The sequence below is a fragment of the Meles meles genome, chromosome 4 (assembly GCF_922984935.1).
Source record: "Meles meles chromosome 4, mMelMel3.1 paternal haplotype, whole genome shotgun sequence".
Lineage (NCBI taxonomy): Eukaryota > Metazoa > Chordata > Mammalia > Carnivora > Mustelidae > Meles > Meles meles.
In genome coordinates, this window is record NC_060069.1 from 46,150,317 (window position 1) to 46,176,546 (window position 26,230).

A 26,230-nucleotide genomic window follows, 5' to 3' on the forward strand; every position below is an offset into this window, starting at 1 on the left:
GGTGGGGAAAACGCACTGTTGAAATCCATTTAGTTTTAGTCCTGACTAAAATGAAAGAAATGGAGATTAACAATTCAAAAATGGAGCCGGTTAATTAAAATGAACTCCAATTATACAACGTGCCAGGCAGCTCACAGGGAATAATTTCTCTTCTGCTTGATTATGATGATGAAAACTTATCTTTTACGGGGATAAAATGAAGTCCTTCTTATCAGAGAGGAAAACTGTTTCCCAAGACTGGCCTCAGAAGTGTTTGTTTTTCTAGAAATAACAATAACAGAGCCTCTCAAGTGACACATTAAAGAAAGTTGCTCTCCAGACCTAACTCTGTATTAGTGTGGGTTTGAATGTGGGGGACATTTTCTCACATAGGAGTCTAAACTTAGTAAGCCAAATGCATTTAGATTTCTGCGATGGCAACTTCCAGAGTTGTAAATACCTGAACAGGTACACAATTTCTAAATAATTCTGATTTCCTGGAGACATACTCAAAACGCTCTGTGTCTATGTCACGTGATTTATTGGATATGGCGGTTAGCATGCTCTCGAATTTCCCTCTTCCCAAAGGAGATGCTACAGGGCTAGTGCTACACAGTCATGTAGATTTGACGTCGTTACGAAGCGAGATGTCACTGTTATGAAGACCTCCCAGAGAATGAAGTGATCGAAAAGGAAGTCGAGGAGTAAAACTACAGGCTTTCATCTCTGGAAAGATTCCAGCTCTGCAAAAGGAGAGAACAGTCTCTACCCCAAGAACAGACCCCACTGGCTCCAGTGATTACAAGGGACACTCTCCACCAGGGAAGCCATTTGCCCCTGGCGCAAACAATTTTGCCCACCACTGGCCTTTGGACAACCTGTTAGTAAGGGAAAGAAAGGTTCTTTTATGTTTCAGTCTCACTGCCTCTGAAACTGCCCTTCAGAAACCCTATCTTCCCCCCTTCTTTCTTTTCTTGGCAACACTAAAAGTCCTTTGTAAACATCCTCCCGGAAAAGTCTCTGTAGATCTGTCTGATAAACTTCGAATGGGGGAGAGTTTAAACTCCTGTCTGAGAACAGATTAGATGGAGAGCTTAAGAGATTATTCCCTTCGAGAAGTAGCCGAAATCACCAAGCATGAAAAGGTGTCAAGAGAAACAGAAATGATGTAGTCCTGGTCTTTCTATACAGGGCTTTTTTCCTCTCCCCAGAACCCAAAGTTCTCATGAACCTTCATGCTCATCAGGAGGAAGGAAGGTCCAGGATCTTGATTCTAAATGCACAAAATTGGGAAAGCCAAGGCGATGAGACATTAAGAGATGGGCTCAAAGTTAGAGCTAACTGACATAAAAACCACTCCAACCAAACAGAAGTAGCCCATCGAGGGACACCTGGTTGGCTCAGTCAATAGAGTGTGTGATTCTTGACCTCGGGGTGGTGAGTTTAAGTCCCACATTGGGTGTAGAGATTACTTAAAAATAAAGCCATATTAAAAAAAAAAAAAAGGAAAAAAGAAACAACCCACTGGGTCAGAAATAGAATTTCTTTTTTAAAGAATTTGTTGCTAACTCAGATTTTATTTAACAAATCTTCCTGTCTCTCCTTCCTCCCATCCTCTTCGATCATGGGCCAGAGAAAGTGTATTTGTCTCTTGAAAGCATTGATTTGATTTCTCCCTAAGTGTAAGATTCCTAAGGAACTACACTGGAAGAGGATATGGATCCTGGCCAATTTCAGGGATAGCTCTTTCACTCCCTCTTGTCCTACTCCCGTTCTTTCCCCTTGGACTGTAGTTAGTTGCTGTATGAGCAGGTAACAGTGGGAGTTTCCCATCCCAGGAGACATTGTCAGTGACTAAATAATGGTTTCTTTGAAGTAGAGGGGTTCCCGCACTGGATAGAAGGGGGACCAGGAAACCCCAAATGTCCCTTCAGTTTGAAGGCCCCTCGGTCATGTCCTGGAATGTCTCTGTGGTTCAGAAGCAATTGGTGTGGATCAAGAAATCAGACCCAGACCCTTACCCCTCTTCTAACCCAGAAGCTCAAACAGCGGGTACGGGGACATGGGCAATATGATAGGCCAGGTGTTGAGTGATTATGGAGAAGGCTGATCTAGACCATATTAAAATAAAACAGTCAGATTGAAACCCTGCTCTTCTTCGAGTGGTGTCTTCAGTAAGACCATGATTCTAAGCTCCTAAATGACAATGTCTATTTTTAAAAAAATTAAGCTTTCTTGAGGTATTCTTGCCATGAAATCAATTGCACATATCTAAAATATACAATTTGATATTTTGACATATGTATACACCTGTGAAACCATCACCACAATCAAGATAGTGAATATATCCATCACCCACAAAAGCTTCCCCCTCTCCATTTGCGTCCCCGCCCCACCAGCCCTTGGTGCCCTCTTTGCCCCTCTCCCCTCCCCCATCTCTAGGCAACTAGATGGTTTGCCTTATATCCCTATATTAGTTTGCATCTTGTAGAATGTCATATAAGTGGAATCATAAAGGAGTTAATCTTTTTTTCTTTTCTTTTTCCGGCTTCTTTCACTCAGCACGATTATTTTGAGATGCATCCTTGTTGTTGTATATATCAATAATTTATTCCATTTTATTGCTGAGTAGGAATCTCTTGGAGGGAAATACTACAATTTGTTTATCCATTCACTTATTGATAGACCTTTCTACCATTTCCAGTTTGGGGCTCTTACAAACAATGCTCCCTTGAATATTTAGGTATAATAAGTCTTTGTGTGGACACACGCTTTTGTTTCTCTTGGGTGAACACCGGGAGTGGAAGGGCTGGGTCATATGTCAGGCATGTGTTTAAAGAAACTCTTCTCCAAAATGTTTTCATCATTTTACGTTCTCACTGGTGGTGTGTGAGTTCCGGTTGTTCCATATCCTTGCCAACACTTGATATAGTTAGGGGTTTTTTTGTTCTGTTTAGGCTAATTTTAGTGGGTGTGTCATGGGGACATGGTATCTCATTGTAATTTTAATTTGTCTTTCCCTAATGACAGACGATATATATCTTTTCTTTTTTTTAGTTTTTTTTTATTTTTTTAATTTATTTGACAGAGAAAGACACAGCAGAGAGGGAACATAAGCAGGGGGAGTGGGAGAGGGAGAAGCAGGCTTCCCAGCGAGAAGGGAGCCTGATGTGGGGCTCGATCCTAGGACCCTGAGATCATGAACTGAGCCAAAAGCAAACGCTTAAGGACCGAGCCACCCAGGTGCCCCAATATATATCTTTTCATGAGTTCTTTGCCATCTATATTCTTCTTAGATAAAGTGTCTGTTTAAATCTTTTGCCTATTTTTTAATTGGTTTCTTTGTTTTCCTATTATTGAGGTTTTCTTTTTTTCAAAGATTTTATTTATTTATTTAACAGAGTGAGAGTGAGATCACAAGTAGGCAGAGAGAGAGGGGGAAGCAGGCTCCCCGTTGAGCAGGGGGTCCAATGCGGGGCTCGATCTCAGGACCCTGAGATCATGACCTGAGCCAAAGGCAGAGGCTTAACCCACTGAGCCACCCAGGTGCCCCTATTATTAAGTTTTAAAACTTTTTGGTTTTTAATTTTTTAATTTTTAAAAAAAGACTTTCTTTATTTATTTGAGAGAGAGAGGGAGAGAGAGAACAGGAGCAGGGAGGAGGGTCAGAGGGTCAGAGGGTCAGAGGGAGAAGCAGACTCCCTGCTGAGCAGGGGTCCTGCCCCAGGACTTGATCCTGAGACTCCAGGATCATGACAGGAGCTGAAAGCAAACACCCAATCAACTGAGCCACCCAGGTGCCCCTAGTTTAAAAGCTTTTAAATATAATTTGGGTGCAATCCTCTTATCAGATCTGTGATACTCTCCAAATTCTTCTTTCTTTTTTTCTCCAAAGTGTTTTTGTTTATTTATTTGTTTTTTATTTTCAAAACAATTGTTCTTGGAAGAGAAGCTCTTTATTTTGGTAAATTCTAATTTGCTAAATTTTTGTAAAGCACTGTGCTTTTTGGTGTTGTATCTAAGAAATACTGGCCAAATCCTGGGTCACAAGGATTTTCTCCTATGTTTCTTAGAGAAATTTTGTAGTTTTAGGGGCACCTGGGTGGCTCAGTGGGTTATCTGCCTTCGGCTCAGGTCATGATCCCAGGGTCCTGGGATCGAGCCCCGCATCAGGCTCTCTGCTCAGTGGGGAGTCTGCTTCTCCCTCTCTCTCTCTGCCCCCTCCCAGTTTGTGCTCTCTCTTTCTCTCAAATAAATAAATAAATAAAAAGTCTTTTAAAAAAATAAATTTTATAGTTTTACATTTTTTATTTATGTCTTAAGATGTATCATGGGTTATTTCTTGAACACGACAGGAGGCATAGATTGAAGTTCCTTTTTTTTTTCTTTGCATTGTTTATCCAATTGTTCCAGTGTAGTTTGTTTAAGTAGATCACTTTTTCTTCACTGAATTTTAGTTTCTGCCTCTATATACATGTGGTGTCCACGTGTAGATTCTCTGTACTATTTTACTGATCAGTTTGCCCATTGCTACACCAATGTCAGATTGTCAAGATTACTGTAGCTTTAAATGAGTCTTGAAGTATGTGTATAAGTCTTCAGTTTTGTTCTTTTTCAAAAGTGTTTTGGCTATTCTAGTTTCTTTGCATTTCTAAATTGGACAGGACTAGCCTCGTGTGGGACACACAGATGAGAGTCCAAACTTCCTTAAACCACACTCGCCATCAGCTCCTTATAAAAGAGGATTCAGAGATAGATACTCAATCAATATACCTTTATTTAGCAGTAAGTACGCAAGTATCTTGAAAGATAACGTGTTTAGATGACTTGAAAGACAGGAAGTGGGGGAGGAGGGGAGATAAAGTTTATGGAAGAGATGAAATTTATTGGTAGAAATTTGATAAGTAGGGAGTAGATAGAACATGAGTTAGCATCTAGAGAGAATTATATAAAGTACGTTCAGCAAGAATTCCAATTAGATTGTGAGAAAGGGTGTATAAAAAGTACAATGGGAGACAAAGCTGAAAAAATGGGTGTCTTCAGACTGTAGAGAGTCTTGAAATGGAGGTTGAAGAGTTTGTGCTTAATTTTCCAGGTGATGAGGAGCCATGGAGTTGTTTTGTTTTGTTTTGTTTCAGAGAGAGAAGGTTTCTAATTGGGAGGGGATTGTCATGGGAGTTGAACCCACAGCATTAACTGAACTACTTGAAGCTCACGTCCTGTTACAGATCCAATCACATCTCACTTGCTGGCCCCTAGACACAGGAGGAGGAGGAAGAAGAGGAAGGGAGGACTAGGACTTGTGGGAGAGGCTGATTGGCAGCAGGGCTTTAATTTCAATGGAATGTTTTCATGGGCATTGCCTTTCCCTTCCTGGATGGGTGAATGAGTAGAGTTTCCTTGGGAGTGTTTTTCTTGGGCACTTTCATTGGGTTTCAACTAAAAACACAGGATATTGGTATGGATCTTCATGGTTTAGGTTGAATTGCAGGCCACCACCAAAACTTCCTTGAGGTTACATTCTATCCAACCCTTCTTGTTGCTCAAATGCCAACCAAACACAGATTTATAGAATGCCGAAGCTGGAAAGGGCCTCCGGGACCATCTGAACCATCCTTCTCCTCTTACTCCCACTGTTCTGTGGAAAAGTGAGAGCAGGAGAGTGACTCAATTCCAATAACGTGAATCTGATGGTACCGTTTACTCTGTAGAACCCTTCAGTGGCAGCCCAAGGTCTTTAGCTGGTGTGACCATGCATCCTGGTTTGCCCAGAATAGTCCAGTTCTTCTTGTTCCTCTGGTGCAATTATACATAGTGACCCCATTCTCTCTCCAAAGTGGACCAATCTGGATGAGAAACTGTACGGTCTCCCTAAGTACTGGGTATGGCCCCAAGTATGGGGCACAGTGTGGAGTCAGGCATGGGGTTGGGGGGTCGGCTCTTAGAGTTACTGTAGACGGTCTGTGAGTCCATCATGCTTCTAGAGTTTCTCGATCAAAGAAAGACTACTACATTTTAATCATCTAAGGTGAATGTTGAAGTCACGTATAGGAATCCCTGGACAATACAGGGACATAATAACCTAAGGGATCCCTCCTTATCTATCTGTCCTTTCCCCTTCCTGCTTATCTTCTAACCACCTGTGGTCCTGCCTTAGGGGTCATTCATGGTGACAGGACTCTGCCACGCAGTTTCAGGGCTCAGTGCTTTTGAACATGTTTCCGTCTGCTGGAAGACACGGGCCACCCCCACTCCCTGCCTTGTCGGACTTTTGAGTGCCCCCCCTTCTTTCAAAGCTCAGAGTTGCCACTCTTCTGTCCTCCTTCCCCACAAAGGGCAGGCCTGAGCTCTCTTTTCTGAGCCTCCCTGCTCCCTGAGCTCTTCTGTCCTGGCACCAGCCCATTAACACTCTATATGGGCTATATTTGTGGATGTGCTCGTCTCCCTCCTGGTCTGTGAGCACCTCAAGAGCTGGGCTGTCTCGGTGCCTGGCCCAAGGAAGGAATGCAGGAAACGTTTGCCAGGTGCATTCATTCAGTCAGTATTGAGCATTCACTTTGTTCCAAGCACAATACTGCAGGGGACCCGGAAGGGCATGCAGCAGCATCCGTGTGGCAGGACCTCAGAGTTCAGTCCATGAGCCGATGCATGTCTGAGCTGCCTGGGACCTTGGGTTCCTCTCTGGAAGCCAGAACCCTTCAGAACAAATCAGTCTTTTTCCGTGCAGCTTCTTTGTGAATTAAGAAGCATAAATCTCTGATCTATTTAAAAACAGGGAAAGGGAAATCTGTGGAGGCTAAAATAACTTTCTCAAGGTCACCGAATTGTGTGGTGGTCCCCTGGGAGAGAAGCTTTGTGCCTTGGACCCAGCTTTATCTGGGGGCAGGGGTGACTGTAATCCCACCAAGCCCTGCCCACTCACATGGGAGGTGGGGGAGAGGGTCCCCAGGGTTGCCTATAGGGGACAGGCAGGCTGTGTTGGTGCCTGTCACCAGACAGGGGCCCTTCCCAGGAGCTGGCTGGTTCAAAGCCTCAGAGGCTGAGCAGAAGCCAGCAGAAGCCCCTTCAATGTTTGTGGTGAGGAGGGCTCCGCTCCCCACGGTTTATTTGTGCAATTCCTGGAGTGAGAGGGAAGGTTTGCAGCTGGGGCTGAAGTCAATACCAGGTCCCAAGAGGCTCCACCAATGATAATGCAAAGCCCTGAAGCCAAAGAAGAGGGAGGTGGGAGGGAGAGACGGAGGGGTAGGGGGAAGTGCGAAGCGGGAATTGGGAGAGGAAGTGGAGTGTGGAGGTGGGGAGGAGGAGGGTGGGGGGGGTGGGGAGGGAGAGAGATTGAAATCTGGAGACCCTCAGGCTGAGCCGAGATTCAGCTGTGGAGGGGGAGGAAAGATTCAGTTTGCCCTCAGAATTCAGTAAATCTGTCTCCTTCTCTCTCTCCCTCTCTCTCTCCACACCCACCACCCCACTTTGTCACCCCAGTTCATTTCTGCCTTGAAACAGCTCCCCCCATCCCAGCTCAGAGAATTCTTTCTCTTTGCATTTGGAGGTTTGACAACTTCGGGCTGCCCCTGGGTTCCTAATTCAGGACACCTCCTTCCTGCCTTCACCCCCTCCTAATTTCCATATTTGAACTCTCTTGGGGATAGACAAGAGTGAGGCTGAGAGGGGGCTTCGCATAGATCTGAAGGGAAAGGTGACAGTTCCTATGGGAGGTGGCAAGTCTCCAGGTCAGGCTGCGGACGTTGCAGGCCCTGCACTCCAGCAGAAGCCCAGGCCGGCCTGCCTATTCTGCCCCAGGCCTGGGAGCTTGCCCAATCTCCCTTGAGGTAGGGACTCCAGCTCTGAGCCTCTCTGTTAGCCGCCATAGCAGGCACTCCCAGTTCCAAGCAAATAAAAAGCCACAGGGACGGCAAAGAAAGTGACTTGGAGGTGGTGGAGGAATGCCAGCTGCTGACATTTCTGAACCCTGAGACCCAAATTACTCAGCAACCCTCAGGCTTTGCCAGGTGCCTCCCTCTGGCAAGCCCTGGGCCTTCTCCCACCCGCCACACTGCGTCTCTCTGCTGCTTGAATCCCCCACCAGAGGCCCACTGCCTCCTGGTCACTTGCCCACCAATGACCATATACGCCCTTCCACTTCTTGGGGTCACTTGCCTCCTCTGTGGGGCCGTCAATGCACCCAAGTACAGCTGAGTGAATAGAGAAATATATAGAGAAAAAGGGAGGGTATTCCTGTTCACGGAGGGGTTGTGGTGTGAAGGGGGTGCCGTCTTGAACTTCGGTCTGGAGGTGGGTGGAGTCTGCAGTGTGGTGGGGCACCCTGTGCAGCAACTCCCCTCACCCTTCCTTCCAGGTAGTCTGGCAAACATCCAGAAAATGGGTGCTGCTGCAAGAGGGTCTGGCAGGGTGGCCAGAGCCCTCCCCAGAGCCTCCTGGGTCCAGTGTCCTGGACAACCCCCCTGCCTCCCCTTCCTCCTTTCCCACTTAGCTCACTTGAGTCAGGAAGGCATCGATTTGGGGCCAGATCCAGTGCCCAGCACACAGCTGGGGCTAAACCTATTAGCTGAATGAACAAGGGAATGAATGAATGATGAAAACATGAACCAGCTAGAGAGAGACAGCAGGTGGAAACCGGGAGGGGCAGAGCCTGGGGATGAGGGCCGGAGGTGAGAGATTGAAAGGGAGTTCTGTGTTCTGGGGCAGATAATGTGCACGTGGAGTTCACGGGTCACACCCCGCTAACTGTGACACTGGTATAAATAGTTCCACAGCTCACGCTGTTTGCACGCCCAGACCCCCATCCGGTAATAGGTGTATTGGGACGGTAATTCAGGGGATTCTGTCTCAAAGCTGGAGGACCCCTGGGACCATGGGATCCCACCCTCTTAAATAACAAGAAATGAGTTAAAGGCAGGCGAGTGACATTGCCATGGTCATTCCGAGTGGGAGCAGGGCCCATACCATCTCCAGGTCACGTTCTTCTGGCTCCACCTGTCCTCCTCCAGGGGATTTGAAGAGGCAGCTTTTCCTGGACAACACTGATTGATGGTTGTGACTCATAAGCACATGGAACCAGTCAGACCTGGCCTTTCTCTGCCCTCCCTTTTGAAATCACCTCCAGCCCCGGAGCCTCCTGTAACCTCTTCTCTACTTCGCTGGCTGCTCTCACCGACCAAGCTGCCTGCAATTCCCAGGCTTTCAAAAAAGAAGCACACATTTCCCTTGTTCGGGCGCCTGGGTGGCTCAGTTCTTAAGCGTCAGCCTTCGGCTGAGATCATGGTCCCAGGGTCCTGGGTTAAGCCGCACATCCGGCTCCCTGCTCAGCCAGAAACCTGTTTCTCCCTCGCCCATTCTCCCTGCTTGTGTTCCCTCTCTAGCTGTCTCTCTCTCTCTCTGTCAAATAAATGGATAAAATCTTAAAAAAAAAAAAGAAAGAAAGAAGGAAAGAAAAAGGAATAAAAAACTAAAAAAAAAAAAAATTCTTTATTGATACCTAAATTCCCCCAGCGATTGAGAGTGTCTCACTCATCTGTTTCTCTACAGAGACAGCACATAGTAGGTGCTCAGTCAGAGTCTGGTGTTGGGAGGAGGTGGGGAAGGACCGAGACCAGAACTCTAGACAACCTGGGGAGTCGTGAGCTTTGAGCTTTGTTAGTGGGTCTTCTCAGCAAGCCCTGCCCCTGTGGTGTGGCCAGGAGAAGCGCCTTTCTGCGCCTGTTAGACAAGCAATAAGTGTTTGCTCTTAGACCTGCATTTATACTCAAATATATGCAAAGGATTGAACAGGGCTCCCAAAGCAAGTTAAAATCAAACCAGATCAGGTTGGTAGGGAAGAGTTCGGTAATGGGGACTGTTGCTGGCGCAGGCTTGTAAGCCCCTTGCCTTTGCACATGAATTTCCAGAGATGCAAGCACAGGCTTCCTTCAGTAGCAATTTATGACTCAGTTCACTTCCAGTCTAATTCCGGAGCTGGTATCTCACGGCCATGACTAGTCAGGAGCAGCTGTGGGACGGGCGCTGGCAGAGGACACATCATGTGAATTTTGTTTTGATGGCTCTTTTGGAGTGGAGTCTGCAAAATTACATATTCAGTTACTTAAATGTTTCAATCAAGGGGGAAAAGAAAAACACAAGGGATGGCTTTCAACCATACTTCAAATATGGCAGCTTTTTTAAGGTCATAACCAAAGTCAAGGCGGAGTTTAGAGATTCCCAGCCTGGACTTGTCATAACCCATAGTGCTTCTTGTAATTTCGAGTGATGTCAGAGGTTGTTCAAAATACAATTAAGTATACTTTAGCCTCAAAATTCACACACACACACACACACACACACACACACACACTCACACACACACCGTATGATGCTTGATTATGTATATTTGCCATGTAACACTTTTGCTAAGAGTTGGATTATGGGACAAGAACAAGCAAGAAATCAAGCAGCAAGCAGGCAACTCATATCCACATGCGGCAAAGTCACTGGAATTGCCTTTAAAAGAAAAAAAAAACTTTACAAAATAAAAACTCTCAAGGAAGAAAAAAATACAAAACTTCGTAGGGAGAGGGAAATTCTTATTAAAGGGGAATAATACATGGAAACAAACCCTGAAAACTTTCAATGTTCGGCTACCATTGTTCCGTGGTGGTTAGGGATATTTTGGAAAATAAAATAACTACTTTCCTAAGTTACGGGAGCAAGTGTGTTGAAGTGGACCAAACTGGGCCCTGGGTTTTAACTGTATTATGTAAAGGGCACAGCGGGAAACAAGGCTAACAGGAGGCGTGGGGCTGGTCTTTGAGGGGTCTTGTAGGCCTTCGGAAGGAGGTTGAACCTCACAGGCAGTGAGAGCTATGGAAGATTTTGCAGGGGAGAGGGGAGAAGGTGGGTGTTGTGTTTAGCAGATCGTGTCAGTAGCCTCCTGGAGAGAGACTGGCAGAGGCGGAGGCAAAAAGTCCAGTTCAGAGACTGTAGCACTAACTGATGGGTGAAATAGGGAAGACATCTGAGCTGGGGTAAAGATGATGGGCTAGCTGTGGGGGTATTTAGATAGAATTATCCAAGCTCTTGGGGGATGTGATGGCAGGTAGGCGTGAGGGGAAGAGAGGACTAAAAGACAGCTCTGAGCCCGGGGATCTGGGACGATGATGGTCATTAGATCCTCCAGGGTTCTTCTGTCTAGAATGGCAGCCACTGGCCACAGGTGTCTGTTGAGCCCCTGAAATGTGGTCAGTCTCCACTGAAAGGAGCTGTCACTGTAGCATATACACATATTTCAAAGACTCTGTACCAAAAAGGAATGTAAAATACCCCATTAATCATATTGCATGTGGATTACGTGTTGAAATATTTTGGGTATATTATAGGGTTAAATAAAATATTAAAATTTATTAGACTTCTTAAAATATACTTTAAAATAATGTGGCTACTAGAAAATTTTAAATTGCCTCTGCTGCTGGCATGCGATCTCTCTTGGGCAATGCTGCTCCCATGGCTTCCCATTACCCTTCGATTCACACCCAAATTTCTCACCATGACTGTCAAGGCCCTCTGCGATCTGACCTCTGCCAGTCTTGCTGGCCTCAGTGTGGGCCACACTCCCTTTGGTCAGCATGTTTCAGGCATGTTGGCCTTTCTGGTCTCCCAGCATGCTAGTGCTCTTCCCTGCCTCGAGGACTTGGCCTTGGCTGTGCCCCTGCCTGTATGTTCTTTCTGGAGATCTTAACCTGTTGGGTCCTTTCACCATTCACATGCTATCAGCATAGACGTCTTTTGAGAGCGCTTCTTTTGACCACAGCTGTTTCTAAAACAATTTTATCTCCTTTCTGCAATATCATGCTATCCTCTTGCCTTTTAATTTTCCTCAGAACACTTCATCTGTATGGAGATTACCTTGTTAATTGTTTTGTTTGATGCTTTCCTATCTCTTCCTGATTGCTATTTAAGCTCCTAGAAGGCAGGGACCCTGTCTTTGTCCCTTTTGTATCGCCAGTGCCTAGCACAGTGCCTGGGACATAACGGGTATACAGTCAATATGGATGAAGGAATGAATGGAGAAATACAGAAACATTGAAAAGTGGAAGGTTTGGAGAGTGTCTGAATTGCTATTGGCTGTGTAAAAACCCCATCCCTAAACTTAGTGGCTTGAGAATGGACACTGGCTGGCCAGGATGCTGAGAACAGAAGCTATATCTTACTGTCTGAATTAGTCTGACTTCATGCTCTTTCTCTGTCTTTATTAGCAGAACTTTAGTATTCCTCTTTGTTAGTATGACCCTAGTTCTCCAGGAGTCTCCTGCCCAGGGAAATGGTTCGATTGTTCATTAAAGGAATTTCCCTTCCACTCTTCAAGGGAGATAGTGACAGACAATATGTCCTAAGATCCTCTGAATTGCTCAGCTGGAAATCCCTGCCTTGGGCTTCCAACATTCTTGGATTGTCACGGGTGATTCTTGCCCAATTCTAATTATATCCCCATATGGGAAGACTGCCTTAGACCAGGCTTCTAGTTATCAATAAATTCTGACCTTCCCTCCTGTCTTAGAGATGCTGACAAAGCTCTGCTAGGGATTCTCCCTTACTACAGTAAGCAACGAATTTATCTCTGCCTTATCCACAGATCATGTTCATTTTCCTTGGGGCCAGCTTTTTAGGCTTAACAGAACAACTGTCATCCTATGGGATGATGGGGCTCAGCTGGCCAGCTCTTCTGTTCCACATGCTGTGCTGCCGTTGTCTTAGGACTCCACCAGCTTTAACATCCAAGATGGCTGCCTGGAACGTCTGTGCCTTGGTGGTGATGGCCAGAAGGCTGACCTCAGCCAGGATGCTGGGATGGCAGGACCTCTGTCTCTCTCTCCAGGTGGAGAGGTGTTGCGGTCTCTCCCTCTCCTGCAGCTGCCCTCTTCGGCTCTCTCTCTCCATCAGTGTAGCTGTATTTTCACAATGGCAGCTCAGGGCTCCCCGGTGTGCAAGAGGGAGGCTGCCAGCCCTTCTTCAGACTTAGGCCTGGAACAGCAATACCTCTGCTTCCTTCTGCTCATTGGAATGGTCACAGGGCCAGCATCAAGGGAAGGAGAAAAAACTCCACCTCTCGACTGCAGTCATGACATCTTGATCTCCCAGAGAGCTGAATTCAGAAACTTAGATGCTCATTATTCATCGCAACTGGGGAGAAGAGTGGAGCCAGAGGCTGAGGTAAGGCTGGGAAGATGGGGAGGCTTCTCCTCGATCCTCAAGGTGAAGCCCCGGGGCTGAGTCAATCCTGTCGTACAAGCAGAGGAGCCCAGCAATGCTTTCTGAGAAACCACAGTGTGCCAGGCACTCCCTGGGCTGATCTTAACAGAGGGATGCGGAGAAAATCATCTGATTGTCCCTGTGCGCCAGCCTCGCCGTGAGAGACCCAACAAAGACACTCAGGACTCCAGAAGATGATAATTAAATGATGAGCTGAACTGTCCTGATTATTAGCATAGGGGCATTCAGAAAGGAGAAATAGTTTCTCTAAGCTGTTGCCCAAGACTCATTTTCTTAAAATAGAAACATCGGTTATAAAAGTAGTATATGTACTTTACAGAATATTTGGAAAATGGGGAAAGGAAAAACCTCACTGATCTGCTCCTTCCCTAACCCAGGCACTTGGACAGTGCCCGCGTGCTCCCTCCCAGCCTCGTCCTGTGAGTGGGTGCAGTGCACAGACCTGGGAACTGTTAAGGAACGGGTGGCTTTGGTGGGCTTGCTCAGAGGGTTACAGAGAGGACTTCTCGATCCTTTACAAAGGAATCCGCTGGGAGAAGTGGCTCCATCGGGGTTCTTCTCGGGTCTCCTGTCATTCATCATACCAGGATGGCCAGAGTGAGTGGCAGGCAAGGGCAGTATGAACAGTCTCCCAGGAACTTTGAGGAAGGCAGGCCTGCCTTGGTGGATACCTGGTGTAGCGAGCAGGCGCACGGGGGTCCAATGCTGTGCCTGGAGGTAGGAAAAAGAGGGACGGAAAGAGACAAGAAAGGAGGGAAGACACGCCAAGACAAAGGTTGCCTTGGGGGGCAGGGTAGGGGCAGTGTGAGCCCTCTCTGTGGCCCTGGGTGCCATGGTCAGCCATTCATAAGCCTTGCCCAGGCTGGCCGGGGGTAACATCTTCTGTCTTCACTGACTGGGTCCCCAAAATTGGGTTAGGCTTTTTGTTTTACTGACCTTCAGGGCTTCAGGGGTCACCTCCTCAGTGAAGCCTTCCCTGATTACCCATTCTAAATTAGACCCTAGCCCCACTTCAGTCCCCTTCTACCCTGCATCCTGTTTTAGTTTCCCCTTAGTATCTACCATGAGCTGAGAGTCTCTCCTTCGTTTCTTTCTTTCTTTTCTTTTTTATTGTCTTCTGCACGTGGAAATGGAATGTGTGCTGAGAGCCATGGCCTCCCTATCTTTTTCCTTGCAGAAACTCTGGTGCCTGGAACAGTGCCTGGCACAGAATAGGCAATGCGGTAACCCCTAGTGATTGCCTAGCCAGCCCCCACTGGAAGCTGCTCGGTCGGCCAGTGACCCATCCCGGGCAGGATGCCCTTCCCTGCGGGTTCTGGGCCCCCAGCTGCAGGTGACCCGAACAAACACTAGCTTCTCCTCTAAAGAAACCCCTCAGGTAAGAGAGGCTCATTTTGATCTGCCACAAAGCCGAATGCAAACCACTGGCAGTTCCAGGCAGGAGAGAAAAGCCAAACATAGCGTACCTAGAAAGTTAGCAACTGCTTCACGGCTAGGGAATATTCAGCTTACAGAGACTGTAAATGCAAGAAGCATTTTTTCTGGGGTGGCCTCATCCATAGCTGGTGCTCTGGGATCTCATGTTACACCCTTCTGTGTCTTCCCTCTCTGCTTTCTCTGGGTCTCAGTGTGACTCGTTCACCTTTTACAGGATGGCTCTATTTCAAAACAGCCATGCACATAAGATCTTCAAAATTGGAAGGCTTTTCTTCCTTCTTAAAGTTTGAGATTTACTTTCCCATTCCCTCTATAGAATTTTTGATTCTGAAAAATTCCTGGTAATGCATTTGTATTGAGGATCATTAATCTTTCTGTTGAAAAAAAAAATTTGCCTTTGATTGCATTAATTCTCTGACACTGGGAGACAAGGGGAAGGAATGAACCTGCAGTTCTCGTGCCTGAGAGATTTCAGTTATGTGTATTAAGGTAGCAAAGCAGGACTAAGGAGAATAGATTTCCAGCTGCTCTGAATTGGTTCACGTTACTTATGTAGCAAAAGTGATGGACCGTGGAGACTGAATGTAGGCTTCCCTTGGAAGTCAGCAGGGAAGGGGTACTCGGGCAACCGATGAGACAGGCATTAGAGCAGGGCTCAGGCCCCTCCAATGCTGCAGAGAATGAGGGAAGGCTAGCGCTCCAGCCAGAAGATGCGAGTTCCAGAGACCCCTCTCTGCTACTTTCTAGCTGCCTCCGGGCCAAACCAACTACTATCTTTGAGTCCTGCTTACGTCCCTGGATTGCTTGGGGATCAAATGAGGCGGTGTTTATGAAAGCATTTTGTGAACTTTGAAGTATTATTCAAATATCGGTGGTTGTTTTTATTAATACCCAGCCCCTTACTATGCTGGGATACAGCTTTCTGGATGTCTTCTGGATGGCAGGCACGTGCCACATGCTGAAAGCACAGAAAAATATGTTGTTTCTGCCTCTAAAAAACTTGCCCAGTCTGGGTTGGAGAGACGGAGAAACAGACACTCTAATCCAGTAGCATCAGCGCTGTGTTCGAGGCCCCAGGATGGGGCAGGAGGAAAGGGGTCCTGGCAGGGAACTGAGGGCATCTGGACGGGCTTCTGGAAGCAGGGAGATAGAGCAAAATCTTGCGGGACCAGTGCAGTAGGAGGTCCCTAGATGGAGAAGCGGAGGAGGCACGCCCCAGCACAGGGCAGCGTGTGTGAAGGGAAAGAAGCCAGAGGGAGCTTGGAGGGCACCGAAGCAGCCCGGCATGTGGGTGGTGCATGGATAGGACGCAGCTTCCTTAGGGTCAATAAGGCAGGTGAATAGGCTGGGAGCAAATCATACAAGTTTTTCATTGGAAAATTGAAATTGGATTGGATTGGAAGCCTCTGGAAGTTTTCTCCCAGAGATGTGGTTGCTGGGATAGATGATGGGATATAGCTGATGGTTTGGAGAGGGAGCACGACTGAAGGCAAGGAGCTCAGGCTAGAGGAGGGCAAAGCAAAAGCCCAAAACTCCTGGTGACCCCTGACACTCAGGGAGGAGATGGGTAGGGCGGAGGAAGTCACGTTGAGCCTGGGAGGCAGAGATAGGCATCTCATAGGCACAGGGTTTGAGATATACTGACTGTCTGGTGGGCAGCAGGTTCTGGTCTGGAGCTCAGGAGAGAATTCTAGATGGGAGATGGCAGACTTGATAGTCTTCGCGCAGATGCCAGTCACTGCCATGGGTGGCCAAGCAACAAGGGAAACAGGACACGAATGGGGGTTTCAGGGGCAGTGACCTTAATGGGGTGAGTCCAAGGAAAGAATCCAATGATGGATGTTGAGAAGTTGCCAGACAGGTTGGAAGACGTCAGGAGGAAGATGTGCCCCAGGGGCTAAGGAAGGAGGGAATTTCAAGGATGGAGTTTGCACCTGGTGGAAACCTCAGGAATGCTGACAGAGGAGAAGACAGAAAAGTGACTATATGGCTTGTTCACTGAGTTTTGCCCTGGCCAGAGCATTCTGTGGAGAGGGGGACACAGAAGCCTGGCCACGAAGGTGGCCATGAGAAGACTGAGACAGCGGGGGCCACGAGGGAGACGTCAGGAGTTTCCTGGTGAGAAGGGAGAGAAGTTGCAGGTGGAGAGAGCCGCAGGCTTGAAGGTGGCTCTGTGGAGACTGTGGAGATTCTGGGCTGTGGAGAAAAGTAAAAATAAGGTAAGGGAGGTTGAAAGTCAGGAATAAAAGCGGATGTTTTTGTGGACCACACCTTCCATGAAGGGGAAAGGGGTGGCTTCACAGCCCATCTCTGAAAAAGGAAGGAGGACCAGCCAGGTGAAGGCGAGCTTGAGGGACGTCAGGAGATGAGGAGGAACAGAGATTAAAGAGAACTGGATGCCACCAAGGACAGATCTTCACCCGAAGAGGGAGGAGCCATGGTTTGGCAAGGGTCTGGGGAGGCCGACTGTGTCCTCACTCATAGCCCGTGGCATCCATGCGCCCTGACCTAGGTACAAACCCCAATCTCCCGGGACCCCATTCCCCAGCCAGGGTGTGCACACTCCTCACCCCGCCCCACCCGACTTCCTGCCTATTGGCGCCCTGGGTGGGGGACATGAAGAATCATTCATCCAGCAGGCTCACAACAAAGGGAGAACCAGACAACGAGGGGGTTCACACCCAGGCTGCGGGTAGAGGGGCATCCACTGAAAACAGAACAAGTTTCCAGGGAGTACAGTGGAGAGGATGAGGGGGGTCCCGGCAAAGGACAGAAAGCACGGAGCTGAGGCCAGGACCTCAGGCTGGAAGCTGTGGGCTAACCCTAAAAGCTGGCTTTTAAAGAGGAGGCTGAATTCAGCCTGCCATCAGGTTAGACACTGATGGCCAGATTTCAAGATGATGGACTGTGGGAAAGGCAACTTCTCTTTTTTAAACCAGTGTGTATTTAAATACGACTCTGGCCTGAGGTCTTTGTGACTTGGTGAGGCGAGAGCAACATTTTAAGTTATCCTTTTTTGTTTTTAAGACTTTATTTATTTGTTTTCAGAGAGAGAGAGGGTGCACAAGCAGGCAGAGGCAGGCAGAGGCAGAGAGAGAGAGAAGCAGGCTCCCCGCTGAGCAAGGAGCCTGATGCGGAACTCGATCCCAAGACCCTAGGATCATGACTTAAGCCGAAGGCAGACGCTTAATCCACTGAGCCATTCAGGGGTCCCTAAGTTATCCTTTCTGAAAGGCTCCCAGCATTCAACTGCTTCAAAAATGCCTCTTCTGTGGCTGTTTTGAACCGACAATGAAATCTCAAACATATCATACAAAAGTAGTTTCAGAGTTCTCTAGAGGATCATATATTATGCAGCCCCTCCAACCTCGGCCTCCCCATCTTGCCCCTACCCCTACCCCAAAACAGGAAAACAAAAATAGCACGAATGAGGCAGGACATGGGTTATGGGGGGTGGTCCCACGGATCTGCCTCTTGCTTTACTGGTGTTTGGACAGAACAGACCCAGGGAAGCCCCTTCTACCAGCCTCCGACCACCCTCCGCCCTTTGTTCCAGATGCAACCTTCGGGGCCATCTTCCTGGCCACCCTCTGCCTCCAGGATGGCCAACACCCTCTTTTGAGCTTAGCTCCTTATTACAGATCCACCAGATCTCCCAGATTCGTGAGAATTATTCCACTAAGGTGGAGGCTGCTGTCGGCCCTGCTCAACATGCATCCGTGGGGTCCTACCCCGCCCTCTGTCTGAGCTCCTATTTCCACTACCACAGATGTGGCTCCGGAGGGCATGGCCCAGGAGAAGCACTAGGGCACTGAGCTTCTCTTGCAGGTGCAAAACCAGTCCAGTGGCAGGGCCCTCTTCTAGGATGTGCAGAAGCCATCCCAAGATGAGTGGGGGGAAAAGCCTGGATGCCATGGAAGGCTCCCTGGTTCCAGAGAAGAGCCTGGGCTGGTCCCTTTGGAATCTGCCTGCCCTGGGTTCTGCCCGCTCAGGCCCCCACCTCTGTGACTTCCTGGAGAGCCACTTCCTAGATGAGGAGGTGAGAGTCAGCAAGTAGATGGGTGGCCACCCAACTAGGAGCCTCCACAGCCGAGCAGCCTTCCAGGGGCCCCTCTGGCCTCTCCCTGGTCCCAGGGATTGTGCCTGAGCATCTCTCTGCAAGCACTAGGCAGATTTTTAATCACCCTGGAGCCCTCTCCGGAGCCTGGATCAAATGGACCACAATAAAGCTTTTTGCTGCCAAAAAACCCCAAAAAACAAAAAGCACACAAATGAGTCTTTAGTTTGAGTTTTTTTTTCCCCCTTTGGTTTTGTTTTGTTTGGTGTTTGTTTTTGAGGCTTGCTCTCTTCTGCAAGGCATTAATGGCCAATTCCCCAGCTACCTTGTTATGTAGAGTTGCAAGGGAAATATCTGTGTGATTCTGCAAGATTCTGTTTGTTTTTTAATATTTTATTTATTTATTTGAGAGAGAGAGAGAGGGAGACAGAAAGAGAGAGCACGCGCGCATGCGCACAATCAGGGAAGGAGCAAAGGGAGAGGGAGAAGCCGACTCCCCTGCTTCTCCCATACCAGGGAGCCCGACATGGACTCAATCTCAGGACTTCAGGACCATGACCCCAGCTGAAGGCAGATGCTTAAATGGCTGAGCCACCCAGGCGCCCCTTTGAAAGATTCTATTTGTATAAAAATAATCAGGGGGTCCTAATTATGGAACAGAACACAAGAGAGAAGAATTTTGCATGTTCAAGAGTATTTGTTCTTTACAAATCTGGGGTGTGGGAAGACTTCCTTTACATTTTGTATCCCGTCCCTGAGCCCACATATCTATTGGGCATTCACTTAAATGAAGAAATGCCCTCACCACTTTCCCACTTAACTTTGACTCCTCAACGTCATATATGGCAGCTGATTTTGAAACTAATTTGACATTGCCTTTGCCCTCTCCTGGCCCTGTGTTTTTTTGTTTTTGTTTTTGTTTTTGTTTTTCCTGGCCCTGTTAAGGAATGGTATTCCTGTTATATATTTTGATGCCATAAGGACAGATTTTTACGGCTAAGGGGGGAAAGCTCATAGAAGAGAAACTATGCAGCAGGAAACATGACATTTTGGGCGCTGGGGTTTGTCCGCCCCGGTGTTTCTCTAGGCAGGAGTTTTCTGTGAGCTGGACTCACAAAGGTCATGTCTCATGCTGGTGAGTAAATAAGGGAAATGAATTTAACATGAAAACAGATCACTTTTGTGAATAATAAAATAGTAAGCTACAAATAGTGTTCCTTAAATAACATTGCTCTCATTGAGTGATACTTGCAATTTTAAGGGGGGAAAAAAGTGCATCAATCTCTGGTTGCCCAAAGGCAGACTACAACTCAAACATATCCAGACATAGACTAGTTACAGTAAAGTCTTATTATTAATTTAGGCTACAATTATTTACTTGGGTTGCAATCAGAGCTCTTTTTCTTTTCTTTTCTTTTTTTAAAGATTTTATTTATTTATTTGACAGGCAGAGATCACAAGTAGGCAGAGAGGCAGGCAGATAGAGAGAGAGGTGGAAGCAGGCTCCCTGCCGAGCAGAGAGCCTGATGTGGGACTCGATCCCAGGACCCTGGGATCATGAGCTGAGCGGAAGGCAGAGGCTTTAATCCACTGAGCCACCCAGGTGCCCCCAGAGCTCTTTTTCCTACTCCAAAGAAAGACTTATACAGTTTGCTTTTGAACAATGCGGGAACTGTAGCATGGATCTCCCCATCCTCAAATCTGCATATAATTTTTGACTCCCCAAAGTTTATCTCCTAATAAACTGCTAATAAAGTGTTGATCGGAAACCTTAGTGATAACCTAAACAGTTAATTAACACATATTTTGTATGTTATGCGTATTACATACTGTATTCTTATGGTAAACCAGAGAAAAGAAAATGTTATGAAGAAAATCATAAGGAAGCGAAAATATATTTTATAGTACTGTACTGTATGTACTGGAAAAAAAAAGTCCACATACAAGGGGACCTGCAGAGGTCAAACCTGCATTCTTCAAGGGTCACCTATTTTATAAATAATATTGCAAAAGCCACGTTTAACCGGTTTAGGAGAATATGTTCTTTAAATGGCTTTATTCGTTTTATAAGAGCAAGTGCTTTTGTAAACTATGAATTCAGACTCACTACAAGTATTTACAAATTTACTGCTCTCCCTATTGGATTTTTAAAATTTAGATTTTTCCCTAATTCAGACTGACATTCTTGTTTAAAGAGACTAATTCAGTAAGTTTATTTAATCCAGTAAATATACTAGTGGAAAAATTCTAGCCAGTTGGGGAACTATGTTTCCTAAATGGAAGGAGTCCTGATAAACAACAGATCACGTTCTTTTTTTCAGAAAAGAAGTGGGCAAATGAGAAGGACGGGAAGCAATTTTTTAGGATGAAGAAGGAAAGTGGTGGTATTTTTAACTCTTGTTTTTCAGTTTTCCCAGTAAGATAACAAGATATTACAGTAAAGGATAGGGTCGTAGGAGCAGATATGTGAGCAAATCCAAGGAGATGCAGTCTTCCTTTGATGTGCCGTGCTGTGAACATGATTCTCACCAACACAGCCCAGCTACAGAATCTAACGTGTGGCCTGTTTGCTTCCAACAGTGGAACTACAATGCCCATCTATTCGGGTCTGCTTCCCTATCTTTCACTGCGGATGGAAATACTTGGTTGTAAAATCATCCCAGACCTTGGTCGAAAGTTTTGAACTATGGCAGATATAGGTTCTCAGAGCTACAGAGCATGTGTCAAAATGTAGAGACCCATGGAAGCAAGCTGAGGAAAGAGAATCACAGACCACAGAGTTGAGACGGACTTTAGAGACTTCCGGTCCAAACTTCCTACCTTGTCAGGGAGGAAATGGAAGCCCAGAGACTCCAGAGGACTCACTCGGCATTTCACAGATAGTGGCCAGTTTGGAACCTGGATTCCTTGAATTGTGTCCAGTTCCTTGACCACATCTCAGAGACTGTGCTCATTTGGAACATACTAGTATCATAAAAGGATTAATCTTCAAATTAACCATTTGACAATAGCTTTTCTTCAGTGGAATTTGACTAGTTACATACCATGCCTGCTGCGTCTGTGGTCACACAGATTCCCAAGGTTAATCATAATTTGGAGGACCAAAAACTTGCCTGCTATGACATGTCTCCTTCTTTTGCACCAGCGAGGTGCACTACTCCTCTTTTATGGCACTTAACACAGACTAACTATTATTGTTATTAATTTTTTTTACTGGTTTGTCTCGCCTACTACACCATGAGCTTTGCAGCTGTAGAGCTCATGCCTTTCTTCAGCCTTTATTCCCGTATTGCCTCATTCAGTAATTTTTTAAAGATTTTATTTACTTGACAGAGAGAGATGCAGAAAGAACACAGAGAACACAAGCAGGGAGAGTGGGAGAGGGAGAAGCAGGCTTTCTGCTGAGCAGAGAGCCTTATGCAGAGCTCGATCCCAGCACCCTGGGGTCATGACCTGAGCCCAACGCAGAAGCTTAACCAACTGAGCCACCCAGGGGTCCCAGTAATTATTGAATGAGTACGTGAAATTCAAAAACTATGGAAGAAGCAGTGGGCCTTTCACATAGGGCCTAGTGCAATTCAAAGCAGTTGGTGAAGTCACTGGGCAAAGTTCAGGGTTGGCATCCTCGTTTGGTGAGCATCCCTCCCTGGCTGGCATGGCTTTGACCATGCGTTGAGGTCTCCTGTGCCAAGCACCATTCTAAATGCTTTATGTGCACTTACTTATTTTATCCTCACCACCTTATGAAATACTACCCCTCTGAGCCCCAAGTTACAGACTCAGAGGCTCAGAGACCTTAATTCGCCTTGGTCTTAACAACCTAAGCAACCCGAAGCCAGACACTATGCTTTAAACCCTGGGACTTCTGCAGTAAACCAAGGACTGAAGCAGACAGCTTGGTCCTCCTTTTTTTTTTTTCTTCTTTTTTCTGGCCTCTAAGCCAAGTTATATATTTGAAATTTTAAATAGGACTATCACGGTGAACGTCCGGAAATTTCTCAAACTGGACCTAAATATTTACCCATCTCTGCCTCTTCCTTCACCTTCCTATGCTTCCTTTCCCTTCCTGTTGATCTCATCTTTCAGCTCTCAGCCTCAAGTGCCAACTCCCTGAAAAACTTACCTGGTTTCCTCTCAAATCAGAATTAATCTCTCTGTTCTTAGGTGCCCTTTGTTTAAACTTCATTTTTGGCGCTTACCTCATCATACCTGGGATGAGTCACCTGAATGTTTGTCTGTCTTCCTAGCTAAACCAAAGCTCTGGGAGTTAGGGGCTGGGTGGAAGTTACGGCTATCTTCGGAACTCTTGCGGTGGACCTGCTGGACGCTTAGTAGGTGCTCAGGGTTCTTAGAAACGAGGTTTTTTTTGTTTTTGTTTTTGTTTTTGTTTTTTTTAAGTAGTTCAGAGTTGCTGTGGGGCGGCTCTGTCTTTTTTGGGACGCCGGTGTGGGCTGAGATGCCCTTCCCCCCAGGCCCCCGCCCCTCCTCCACCCCCTCCCTGCCCACTCCCGCTCTGGCTTGGCCTGACGCTTGGCAGGGCCTCGGGTGCCCTGACACTGGCCTCGGCCCAGTTTCCCCGGCTTCTAAATGCGGCCCGGAGCTACCGGGGGAACTGGAAAAACACTGGCAGGCCGCCCCACCCCCAGGCCCTGGCGGAGCCGGGCGGCCGCATTTCTGCGGCTGGGGCCTGCTGCTTGGGAGGCGCTGGGGCCCGGGGCGGGGGAAGCGGGGGAGGCGGCCGGGCGCGGGCGGCTGCCTGCCTGTCAGCGGGAGCGGGCGCGGGCTCGTGTGTCAGCGGCTCCCTCCTCCCTCTCCCCCTGCCGCCGCCCGCCCGCCCGCCCGCCGGGCCTCCCGGCCTCCCGCCGCCGCCGCCGCCCGCTCCCCCCGCGGCCTGGCAGGTTGCCGGCTGCACAGGCGGGGGTTCGCGCCGTTCTCACGACCTCTCAGGTTGCCTGAGCTCATCTGGGAGCTATTCATTTCCTGCCAGAAAGCAGCCAGGCCTGCTAAGCAAACCACCTTGGCCGCAGGGCCGCCGGGGCTGGCCCGGCGTGGCCGCCCTGGCCTGCTCCCGCCCCGGGCCGCGGGCCCCGGCGGCCTCCCTTGGAACCCCCGGGCCTCCCTGGCGGGCGCGCGGCGAGGGCAGCTCGGCGGCCCATCTGGTTGCACTTACGAGACGGGGAGGAAGCTAGCAGCGGGCTGTTACCGGCCAAGGGGTGTGGGAAAAGTTAATTGACTTTAATGACAGGTTTCCCGGGACGGTGGTGACGATGAGGGGGTCCCGTTTAACCCCTGGGTCCCCATTCCAGAAACACGTGGGGTGGAATAGGGCGAGAGGAGGGGGCGCGCCCCGGGGTCGCGCTTATTCATTAGAGAAGGCTCGCGTCTCCACCGGGGAGAGCTCTCCTTCCAGTTCAGCGCCTTTCCCACTCCGGATGCTGCCAGTGACCGCAGGGGGCCGGGGCCCTGGAGGGTCTCCATTGAGAGGATAATGCGCGTTGCGTTGGAGGCCGCCCGCCCGCATCCGGACGAGGAGCTGCGAGCTGGGCCTTATCTCTTGGAACCATCGGGACTGCCCCGGGCGGGAGAGAGGGGCCGCCGGGTGTGCCTCGAGGTCGTAAAACTTGGCCAGGCCGGGTGGGGGGTGGGTGGGCAAGGTTGCCGTTGTCTTAGTATATGTGCTGCCGAAGCGAGCACGGTTGCCGTTGTCTTTGAAGCTTCGTCCCCCACCCCCTCCCCATCCGACCAATTACTCCAGAAACAGCCTGGGTGCAGGAGGACACAAGGTCTTCGAAATAAACCCACTTGTTTTACGGACTTGGCAATGTCCCAGATAAGGGAAATGACTCATCCAAAGTGACACAGTCAGTTTAGTGGGGTAGCTGGCACCGGAGCCTGAAAATTACCATTGGGGCCCAAGATGTTACTCTTTCCCCCCATGTTGTACGGAAACAAATGTTTCATCTGAGTCTAGACCCAAATTCCAGGAAAAAAAAGACAACCCGATTTTCAGATTATCAAAAGAACAAATGTTTACCTCTTTTCCTTAAATATATTACTCCATCCCCCAAAAGAGATCTTCTTTTCCTTAAATTTTCCTCCCCCAAGAGATCTCTGTACTTTTGATGTTAATAAAAATTCACTTTTTCAGTCATTTCCTTTTAATACACGGAAAGACAAAGAGATTTAATTTTAAGTTGGTGTAGAGATTGCACTGTGTGTATGCGTGCGCGTGCCTTTTTAAAAAACATACAGGTATTTTTATAAAAATGAGACCCTGATGCCTCCATTATTTATGCTGGGACAGTTAAGGACTTCTAGGGAGGCAGGGGACAGGTTTGCCAAATGAAGCATTTAGGCTTGTGTTGGGTGTCTTCACAGAGCAATTGCTTTATGTTTGTTTAAACAAGAGGGAAATCATGCAAAAATGGTACCATAAAAAGGAGTGTATGTGTATGTATTTGTGTATTTCTCCGGGGTGGGTATTGGACTCCTTTCACATAATGAGACAAGTAGGAGCCAAATTTTAAAAAGTATCTTTAAAACTCTCCCTCTGGGTCCGAAGCTGGGTCGAAGGTATTCCGGTAGAAAAGTGCTGTCTGCTAGCTCGATCATTCCTGTGATAGAGCGGCTCTCCACACTGGCCTGTGGGAAAGGCCAGAGCAAGGCGGGGGAGAGGTAAAGCTTTTGAAACAAGACAGAAAATCGTTGGCTTTATCTTTGTTAGGAAGGCTTCAAAGATTGATTTCTCCCGCCTCATCCTTCTCCTCCCAGAAGCCGTTCTAAAAGAAGGGGGATGAGAGGAGGCTGGCGGGAGGGGTCGGGGCGGGGAGGAGTACTGGCCGGCGGTGGGGGAGGAGGGCGCGCCCGCCAGACCCACAGCGGGGCTGATGTGTCTGGTCTCGCAGGGCTCGTGGTTTTCATTTCCCCAACACCTGGATGCAGTCAAACACCTGGCCAAATCTGACAAAATCTGACAAGCCTTTGTGATGGGATTTGGAAGAAATTCCCTGCAGATCCTGGCACAGTTTAAAGCTGTCCGCTTTGAGTTAGGACTTGTTAAGGAGGGTTATGTGAGCTGAAACCCGAGACAACCCTTTTGCTTCTATCTGGAGCCCACATCTTGCCTGGAAATGGGGCATGACCAAGCGAAGGGGTCGCTTGCTGTTTGCATTAAAGGGAAGATGGCCTGTGTGCCTGCCAGCGCCGCCCCCACATGCTTTCTCTATTAGAGCCCAGCACAGAAACTTATCAAAAACATATGTCTGGTGTTAATCATCTGGACTTGGGCTCCACTTGGGAGTCTAACTAGCTGTCCCTTGGCAGAAGGAATCTGTTGACCTTCTCAGCTTGCTTGAAGAGGGTGCAGAGAGGCATTTTCAAACTTTTGGATGCTGGTACAAGGGAATGCCTAGCTGCACCTTAGTATTCACTAATTAAACAGGCTCCAACACTGGAAGGCTAGAGGCTGCCTGAATCCATTTACTTTGGACAGACGCAGTG

General features: G+C 47.8%; 1 pseudogene; it reads right to left on the minus strand.

Moving 5' to 3' along the window:
- Positions 1-24,251, minus strand: part of LOC123940675 — a 133,437-nt pseudogene extending 109,186 nt beyond the window's left edge.
- Positions 24,252-26,230: the final 1,979 nt, after the last annotated feature.